We start from the raw sequence: 10,377 nt of genomic DNA on the forward strand, positions 1-10,377 counted from the left end.
AAGCACTGGATGATGAACTCAGCGTAGTTGTGTTTCTGTCTTTGTGGGTGTCTAGGGACATCTTTGATGACGGTTCTGGGAAAAAGACTATAAGAGAGGATCTCGTCATGTTTGCTATAAAGTTGGCGAAAGGTGTGGTCCTCCCTTTGGGCGCCTTATTCCTTGGATCAATGTATTCGCATCTGGATGCTTTGGCGGTAGACATGCATGCTTCCAACGGGTATAAGAAAGTGGAATCACATATCCATGTTTCTTTTCTTCAGTCATGTCTATAGGAATATTTCAAAGGTTACGCCCCTGTCCCTGCAACTTCGTTTTCTGGTTTGTATGGCGGCTCAAGGATACTCCGTTGGCAGAACAGACGCCCAAAACCCGGGTTGAGATTTTGGATTTCATCGATAACGTGTACGCCGTAGATTTCCGTCTGTGGGGACCGGTTCATTCTTTCGTGGTTCAACTGGAAACTTTCACTACTACCCCTGACGTTGTGTTGCACACTGAGGGAAAAACCATGAATCCTGGAGAAATCATTTTCCTGCGAAGCTGTATGCCAGGATATATTCCATTTTTCTTTGATGAACTCCTTACTGGGGTTCCTTATAATATTGACAGGGCCGCCCGCTAAATGGGATTTGACCAGGGCATTCCATTCCGCCGTCCGCCAATGCATTCAAAGGATCTCGTTCCATCTGTTCTCAATGCTAACATCTTCACACCAGAGCGAAGTCTTCCATTCTTGCCTCATGGAAGAAGGCCAGCTGCGACTGGTGGGCATAAGCGTTTTTGGCAAGGAGAGCTATTATCTTTTGAAAAGTTCTCGGAAGTTGTGACAGTTCCCCGCGGCGAGCCATCCTCCGAAATTTATAAGCAGCGCAAACGATTGAAGCCGCTTCCGGGTAAACGAACCAAGGCTAGTATTACTGATGACTACAGTTTCCAAGATGCAGGAGTGAGGTCGAAGAAGAAGGCGTGTAGTCCCGTGGTCTTCAATTCCTCTCATATGCAGGTACTTTGAACTTCTTCCTTTTGATCATCCCATTTTATTTATCTCAGGAAATCCTCGCTGAATGTGCTCCTTATTCAGGGTCTCAGGAAGAAAAACGCTTTTACAATGCTGACGCGTAGTCATAACACAACTTTAGAGAAATCTGGCGATGATGGACCTGCTTTAGAGAAATCTGGCGATGCTGGACCTGCTTTAGAGAAGTCTGGCGATGCTGGACCTGCTTTATAGAAGTATGGAGATACTGATCCTCTTGAAAGTGATGACAAGGATGATGCAAACTCGGTTGACGAAGAAAGTGTCTTCCAGAGCGGAAAGGAGTCTGATCGTTTCAGTGAACTTGTGGATGGAACCGTGGAAGAAATCAACCTTCAAGGTGAAGCGGATGACGTGGGGAATGCCGGAGAGGCTACATCCATGATTACAGAGGTGCTTCCCTCTGAAAAATCTTCTGCAGTTAATAAAGCGTTGGTGATTCATCCTGTCCCTGGAGCTGTCTTCGATACTCCTTACTCAAATCATGTGCTGGTTGGAGGATTTAGCGTGCCGTATAAGCATGAGTAGTTATACACCAAAATATGGAGAAAACATGGTCATATTGCCACTTCGAGAAAACTTAAAAGTCGCTTCGCATTGGCCAAACGTGTTGAAGAAGCTTTATCCACCATCTACGACATGAGCGTCGTGACTGGGCGCACAGTTTCTGAAGAGATAATTTCAAACTGGGAGTTCCACTGGGACGTGTTCATGCAGTATGAGTTCAACGCTTCTTGGTTCTACGAAGGATTCTCTGAAATCGAAAATCTTCAGAAGCTGCAAGGTGGGATGCGTGAAGTTTCTTCCGCAGACTGCATTGCTCGCCAGGAAGAAGAGATCGAAAGGTTGTCTAAGGAGCTGAAGCTGAAACAGGCCGCTCTCCAGAGTATGAAAGCTGCTTTTTCTCAGAAGATTGAGTTTCTGCTGAAGGATTTCCCTTAAATGTTTTACATCTTTTTTATTCATGTTTTTCCTTTCTTAGGTGGTTTGAGTGATGTGAGGAAATTCTTTCACATCATGATTTTGGGTCTTGAATTAATAGGTGGTTGAATTTTGAATTGGTTTATTTTGAGATAGTTTTGAACGGAATTTGCATTCTGGTTATGAATAATGTGGTTATTCTAACGATGTCTTATGGAATTGCAAATATCGTGTGAAAAGGAAAAACATAAAAGGGGAAAGATAGGCACGATGTCTAAGGTGATTTGCATTATTGAACCTCTTTCTCAGTATGGGATGCCAAGTCCCCAGTAGATTCTAAAAATATCTTTCTCGTAAAATTGTTTAACATAACTTACTTGCTCTTCGAAATTCCATTTGCATGAAACTAGATCTTCCCAAGTACCCACTTCAAGAAAGCCGTACGTACTAATCTTCGGATAGAGAAAACAACTCTTCTGAATTAAGCTTCTTCTGGACGATGCTTTTCAGGGCGTTGTATTTACTGGTAGGGTGATGAAGAAACCGGTGATAATGACGATATCTCGGATCTATTATTTCTTGATCAGTCGGTTGACGCCACACAGGAGGCAGTTGCACCTCTCCGTCTCGTACCCATACCTCCAACAACTCCAAGATTTTCTCCATCTAGAACGGGAAATGTGGGTATCTTGAGCCTGGCCTTTCTTGCGCTAATGGATGACGTGACGTCTCCCGTTGACTTTGATGTGAAGCACGCTTCGGAGATGGAGTTGGAAAACCAGCGTGTGTTAGCATACCTGCGGTCCGTTTAGTTGGGCGGCTTTGCTGGAACACAGAAGGCATCGTATTGGCGATAACATCACTTATGGGTGAACGAGTTGAACGCTCCCATCCCCTGTATTCACGTGCTCCTTGATTGATTTCTCCTTCCTCAAGCATTTCTTCACTTGGATGAAAAGTTGCTGCGGATTGGGCAGCCTTCTGGACTTCGGCAAGGGTTTTGAGATATAAATCTTCCAGCAAGGCTTCGTAAGCCGCATGCTCCTTTTCTTTATCTAGCAAATGTTATTGCATCTCCGATAAGTCTTTTCCTCTGTGGAATTGTCTTGAGTCTCCGTTGCCAGCTGGATCATGTTGTTCGTCTCTCCTTAGTCCCATGTGGCTTCTTTCTGCATCTCTGTTGGTAAAGTCATGGCTTCCAGACAAGGATCCGACGTTTTTTACATCAGCGTTTGTTGTACTCCCTGGGTAAACGCTTGCCGAGTTTTCTTGTAATTGAACTGCTATATTATTTAAAAGACGGAACGTCTCGCTCTGCCTTCTAGCAATACTGGCCTGATTTTCCAGGATATCCTCCAGCATCCTAGCCACATTTTCCATGATGTCTGTATTATCTATGGCTTCCGAAGAACCTAGAGGGCGAGGATACATTGTGAAACGAAAGCTGGGATTGGTGAAAAGTGAATAGGTTAATGATTGAATTGGACCTAAGTTCCATCCCTTCAAAATTGAGAGGATCTAATTTTGCAACCGAGAGATTAATATCCCACTGTGGTCGCCAATTGTTTATGGGTGAAAACTGTTTCTGCTGTTTTTGGTAATTTGGGGTGTGTTGATGAGAAACGAATCTAAACCCTAAACAAATGCAATGCACGAGAGTGATTTTGATTTGAGAGATCAATCTATACAATTCTGGACTAAACCAAGAAATAGCCGTTCCAGACTTGCTTCGGTCACAAAGTGAAGGAGATGGGGTTGATCTTAGGGAGGGAAACGAAGAAGGTGCTGAGATTGTGAAGGTGTTGGATGTTTATGACTTGTATCAGTACGTCGAACTGGCTTGCACAATGTAAGCTATAAGTTCTGGGTGCTTTCTGGATACTGTGACAACACTTGGTTTTTCTGTGTCTGTCCGTCTGGAAATAGGTGAAGGACCTATTTATACAAGTCATTGGGCGCAAACCCTCATCTCGTAGGAACTGGAGGAAGTTGAGTGATGGAGTAGTGGGGTCGTGTAGGTGATTACATAATCACGTCTTGGCCCACTTCCCTCATCACCTTAACCGACCATGCCTCCTGACACGTTCTTGTAAATGGGCGTGTTGCACGCCGCACGCTGTAAACCGCCAGACCAATACCCCAGTAAGTATCCCCCAGTTTGTGACATGCTTGATGTCTCGAATGAGTGGATCGTGGGACCCACAGGAAATAGCATCCGATGCTAAGTTATTTAATAAATTGATATTCATGAAATATCGTGTATGCTCGATGCATGTAATGCATTGAAAACAATCAATATGTGAGAAACATCGTTGTTTTAAAGCTTAATGGAGTAAGTCGCGGATTAAGCATCTTAAAATAGTAGCATGTACAAACATCTTCAAGGGATCGTTCGAATGCCGTATGGGCGGGCCATCCCTTGGCCGATCACTCCGTATGGTAGAGTGTCGTACGGTGATCACCAAGGTGCCTCATTGGTTGTTTAACTCTTAGCTTAGGTTGTCTGACCAAGCTGGCAAAGTTGGATGGACGAGATGATCTACATCACATATTTGCGACCGTTGAAGGATTTTTAGGGTTTTAAAGAGGTGCGCAAACATCACTCTTTAGCTTGACCGAAATCAAGCATGGACAACGTTTTTGGTGGGACCGACCGGGCATGCGTGTAGACGGCCTGCCAGTGTGCATGTCCGTACCACTTTGTCTCATGAAGGTGCGATTTAGGCCACTCAAGTCGACTGGCAAAGATGAGTGGTCGTGATCGATTTGCGATAGAAATCCTTTGCCGCAAAGGATTTGGGAACCGCGTGACATGCCTCCTTAGGGCGTGCGTTTCGAGGCGATCGACCATGGTTGGCCTAGGTCGATCGGAAACACACATAGGTGGGCCCAGGTTGATCACGTTGATATTCTTGGTACCTCTTAAGTCTATATATACACCCTCTGTTTAGGCTGGCGAAGATGGATGGACGCGATCGAACTGCGACAGTTATGCAGCGCCGCAAACCCTAAATAGGGTTTTAAAACGGTCACGCACGCATGAATTTGGCTAAGCAGTTTAGCAGGCTATGCTCCTCCTTTGGGGAGACCGACCATGTGGGGCCCACGTTCGGCCGACGGTGAACACATGTGTACATGTCCGATGGTCCTAGGCGCGATCTAAGCCATCCAAATATGCTGGCTAAGTTGGATGTTCGAGATCAATTTAAGACGCTAGTGTGATGACCCTCGAAAAGCCTCACGCCCATCGTGTTTTGGGCAAACGTTCATGGATCTATGGCCATGTCGTGAGCAAGCCGATCAGGTAGGGACAGAGTGGGCCCGCCAATGTGTGCATTGGCGCTTCAATGATCATTCGCGGTATGATCTAAGCCGTCCAACCAGGATGGTGAAGTTGGACGGTCGTGATGATTTTAAGACTGCCTTGAACAGTCTAAGCTCGTCGAGTTTCTTCCAAAGCAGCGCAACCACCCTATTTTAGGGCTGGCGTTTGACGTGCTGAGAGGAGTTCGTGTGATGTTCGAAGAACTAGGGCATAAACGGGCCCTCCTATGGTCATCACGATGATCGCCTACTGTTGCCAGGGTTTGGCTAGGCTTGTCAAATTGCGCGTCCAACTTGTGTGGCCGTGATCGTTTCTGAGACTGATATGGACAGTCCAGATTTTCCTTAAGGAAATTAAATACGTTCGATCGAGCTGAGAGCGCATCGATTCAAAATTCTCTTTTGTCAGAGAGTGGCGTAGCTGTACGGGTATTTCGTACATGTCTCAAAGTTGGCACTTGGAGATCCATGTTACTCTGCTGAGAGTGAACACTCAGTCGTCATGTCATGCTAACAATGAGAGTTCGGCGAGGAACAACACTGGAAATACTAGGAAAATCATGCATTAATTAATAATGCTAAAATTCACAGAATATTTGGAATTATTGCTACATGCACCATTCTGGGTGAATTTTGTATATTTATTGAATTGCTTCGAATAAATAAAGTGAAGAGGTACTCATCACTTATCAAATGGCTTTACCCTTTGCAGGATGTTAACACATTACATACTGGTTTTAAAATTTTATCCCTGAACTAAAATCCACCATCAACAAATACAAACTTAGGTGTTTATAGACCAATGATGTTTGAACACCAAGGAATTTCCAAAATCGAATATTCTCAAGATATGGAATAAATGCGCAAATCGGTTTTCATAATTCCTGGAAATGCTTTGTCCAATATTTCCGAAATCTCACTTGAAAATCTCCAATTAGTAAATGTACATTACCAGTTGTTATTTTCCAGAGATATGCATTTAATTACTGGTAATTAAAAGCATATAAAACTAACAACCTTAATTAAAAGATTCTTAATTTATTTTGGTCCGGGATCTCCTTGAGTTATTAAGGAACATCTTTGAACAATAAAAGATAAGAATTACTATATGTGTTCAAAGTATGTCGATTTTTTTTCTTTTTAAATCCTTTTTCATATTTACAGTCTTGGAACCGATTTACCACACTTCCAAACGAGTTTAGAATTGGTTCATCTGATTTCCAAGAACTATGTGATTGATAAATTATCAAATCACCAATCATGGGTTTACGGTTCTACCAAACACAAGGATCGGTTCTACCTCCATATGGTTACTGGGACCGGTTACATCAGTTAACGGGATCGGTTACATCAATTACCGGGACCGGTTACCATATACTCATGGTATTACTTGTGATCGGTCACACCAGTTACTAGGATCGGTTACACCAATTACTAGGACCGGTTACACCAATTATAAGGATGGATTACACAACTCTTTTATGATCGGTCACACCAATTACTAGGATTGGTTACACCAATTACTAGTATCGGTCACACCAATTACAAATATCTATCATACCATCTTAGGTGATTACTTAGAATCGGTTACACTAATGAAAGTCATACCAATACATAAGTCAGGAACTATGATTTGTTATTCCAAGATACATAACAAATTATGATCGGTTCTACAAACTCACACATATTGGTAATCCAACGATATGCAATGAATAACAATACCAATAAGCCTAGCGATTTCCCTTTCGATTCACAATTTTTTTTATAAATGTACTTCCTTTAAATGAATGTAAACATTGTTCCCTAGGATGAAATCTTCACATTTACCCATACACATAATCACAATAACATTCATACGATTATGTCGATGTCTTATATACGAAGTTCAAAAGATAAGCGATATACTTCATATTCTAATTCCTTAATAGTATGTCTAACTACTAGAGTATAATCATTCACAGCTTCGCAGTTATGTTTTCAATATAGCACGACTTGAAAGATACGTTAGGAATGAAACAGTTCAAGTCAAAATATTACTAACCTCAAGAGGAAGGATGATGTCGTCGATGTAGCTCTTTACTTCTTCACATTCTTCATGTCTTCGAGTAATACTTGTATGTCTCATATCCTAGTCTTTCTAGTTTAACCTATACAAAGTTGACTAGAGTACATAATCAAGAGACTCTTTAAAAGAGTTTTGATTCACTAAAATACGACAACCAAACTTGACATACCAACGCTTGGTGGGTTCAACCGAGATATGCTCTAACACTTTTATTTGTCTTCTCCTTGTCGTTTTGGTTTATGCTCTACCAGGAGGATTTACCTTTATTGGTTCTTCACTTTGTGCTGTCCATGGGAGAGTAATTATTCTTAGTTGGCTCAACAAGACTTGCCGGCTAGCCGAGTTTCCACGTGAGTAAGTGTCGAAGAATCCCTTTGATTTGCTCGTATCCCATGGTGATTTTCCGGGAGCTGCTTATAAAACAGATCGATAACCTCAATAGGTATCACTTCTTTATATTTCAAAAGAATATGACGTCACGGAAGCCCCAATAAAGACATGTCGGGACAAATATACACATCAACCGGTTTGCCGTAGTTTATCTCCTTTATCATTTTTCTCATCATATGTTTTATGTCCCATTGAGACACATTGAATTATATTCCTCGGAGAAACTTACCATATTAAAGATATTGAGTTATCCTTTTCATTGAGCTTTTCTCAAAATTCTTCTTGATCCTATCGATATCACTATTGAAGTATTGCTCCATTTCCACGGTGACCGTAACCACGTCTACTTTGGTTAGACTCGATGAGATATTTAAATCTCCCATGAGCGGAATCCGCTATGCTAGTTGCTTCACTCCCTTAGTGTCTATACCGGTTTGTCCATGCACGCACAATTTTTTTCCCTTATACTTATCCAACCATTGCTTCCGACAATACGAGACGGCACTTGGATACCCTTCGATCTAATTGGCAATAAACGTTTTCAAATTATTTTCATACGTATCCTCGGTAAGCGATCAATAAACTTTATTCCAATCTCTTATAAATTCCAATCACTTTTTATGATTTTCATCGTGTTCCTTGTCCACTGGTTCTTTAATCATTCATTTTTATTCTTCTTCTTCTTCTTCGGGTGATAGTTTCTTCGTGCGACCTTCTTCCTCAAGATTTTACCAAATTTTGGCGTATATGATATGTACATAGAAAATTTTGTGCATCCTGGAAGACGTCGGGAATTACATTAATCAATGAGTCATCATTATCGGTTATGATGACCCTCGGAAGAGTAACTTCAATTGTCGTAATTCCCAATTATAATTATAATACTTGTCTTTTTCCATTAAACACCAAGCCAATGTGAATGATACCTTGTCTGATATTTTCCCCACGATGTTGAACAATGACATATTGCATTTGTTTGTCTTGTAATTACAATCCATCATAAGAACACCAAAGAATATATAAGCCAATTGTGCAATCAAAGGATGAGAAATGAATATTTGAAGAGGCTTGTTGTCCGGGCCTCTTTTAATGATACGCGTTTAGTTGTGATCCCAGGATATCTTCTCAAATTCTTGCATAACCGTCCTACTTTCCCATTCCACCTTCTAATAGTTACTTGTGCGCTATAAATTGTGCCCAGATAAAACGTTCTTCTTATCCCTTTGCTTGAAGCCTCTGAGAATTTGTCTTGGTATAATACAAGCTTTGGTCAATCTCTTCACGTCCTCCATTTCATGAGGTTTTAGTTTCGCAACTAATGAGTGGCCAACAAAACTTTCATGGTTCTCGTGCTTATGGCGACCAAACCACACCGCACATTCCCATCTCTTGTCTCTTAAATTGAATACAAGCTTGAAGGGGAAATTATCCTTCCTCGAATGAGTCTTGTATACCATATTAGTCTTCTTTGGATATAGATAACCCTTTATCTTGTGTCTATTCTTCTCCTTGAACAACCAACTTCTCTCGCAAACCATCTCTAAATGATAATCTGAACCTTGGGTATTCCTCACTAGCACACTCATGTTCTTAATAGTTGTCTCTTTATCCATATGAATTGCTTCATATTTAGATGTTATTTCCTACATAAGGACAACCACGGGAGATTATAAGGTTTATTCTAACCAATCCCTAAATACATTGGAAAATACAAGGTGAAAAGTATTCTTTGGTAACATACCGGAGGAATTTAATAATATTCTGACGAATCCCAACCAAGCAATCTTGCATTTGTTGGATCAATATATGTTACAATATAAGGAACAAATCAAAAGAAAATTAAATTAGTTCAAAAAAAGAAAACAAAAAAACTATGCCGGACCACAGTTCCGGCATGCTTAACCATATTTCCGGCATGCCCGAACTGAACGGAAACTGAAGACCATATTTGAAACGCTTCCGACATACTAATTTCTTTGGAAATCAACGCCAGAAGCTAGTAAGCCGGCATGCTCTTTATCTATATTTCCTATCCGGTACACACTGCCGGCGTGGTCGAAAATAACCAACAACGTCGGTATTTCAGTTTGAAAGTCAATTATTTCCTGTATGTTTTTATTGAGGTACCGGCATGGTAGCGTTAGTATTCAACCATACTGGCAGCATATTCCGCAGAATATTCCGTGGTAGGTAAAAAGTAATTTATGCTATCGGCATGGTTTATTTGGTTGGAGACAATGTCGACAACATTTCAAAATGGGGGATATTATTGGCCGGTATGGGTGTTGTCAGCATTGTATTCATACTATGTCCAAGCCCGCACCAAGCTTTATCAGCATCAAAAATGGTGAATTCAAAGGGAAAAAAAAAACAAAATTTCCACCTGTACCTGAATATTGGGAGTGATTGTATGTTGAACTTGTTTACTTTCTTGGGTTGGTTCTTCACGAAACACGTACTTCATGCTCATAAAAATCATGATCTAAGGGTGTTGGTCCCACAAATAATTCAAATTGTGAATTGTTATCATTAGCTGAAAATTCAAGGTATACTTCTTGTTATAGTTGAGCTAAAGATTCAACAGCAATTCTGTCTTCACTATCATCCACCATTTTCATCAAAAAAATTTCTCTCTCAA

Source organism: Papaver somniferum, chromosome 1 (assembly GCF_003573695.1).
Source record: "Papaver somniferum cultivar HN1 chromosome 1, ASM357369v1, whole genome shotgun sequence".
NCBI lineage: Eukaryota > Viridiplantae > Streptophyta > Magnoliopsida > Ranunculales > Papaveraceae > Papaver > Papaver somniferum.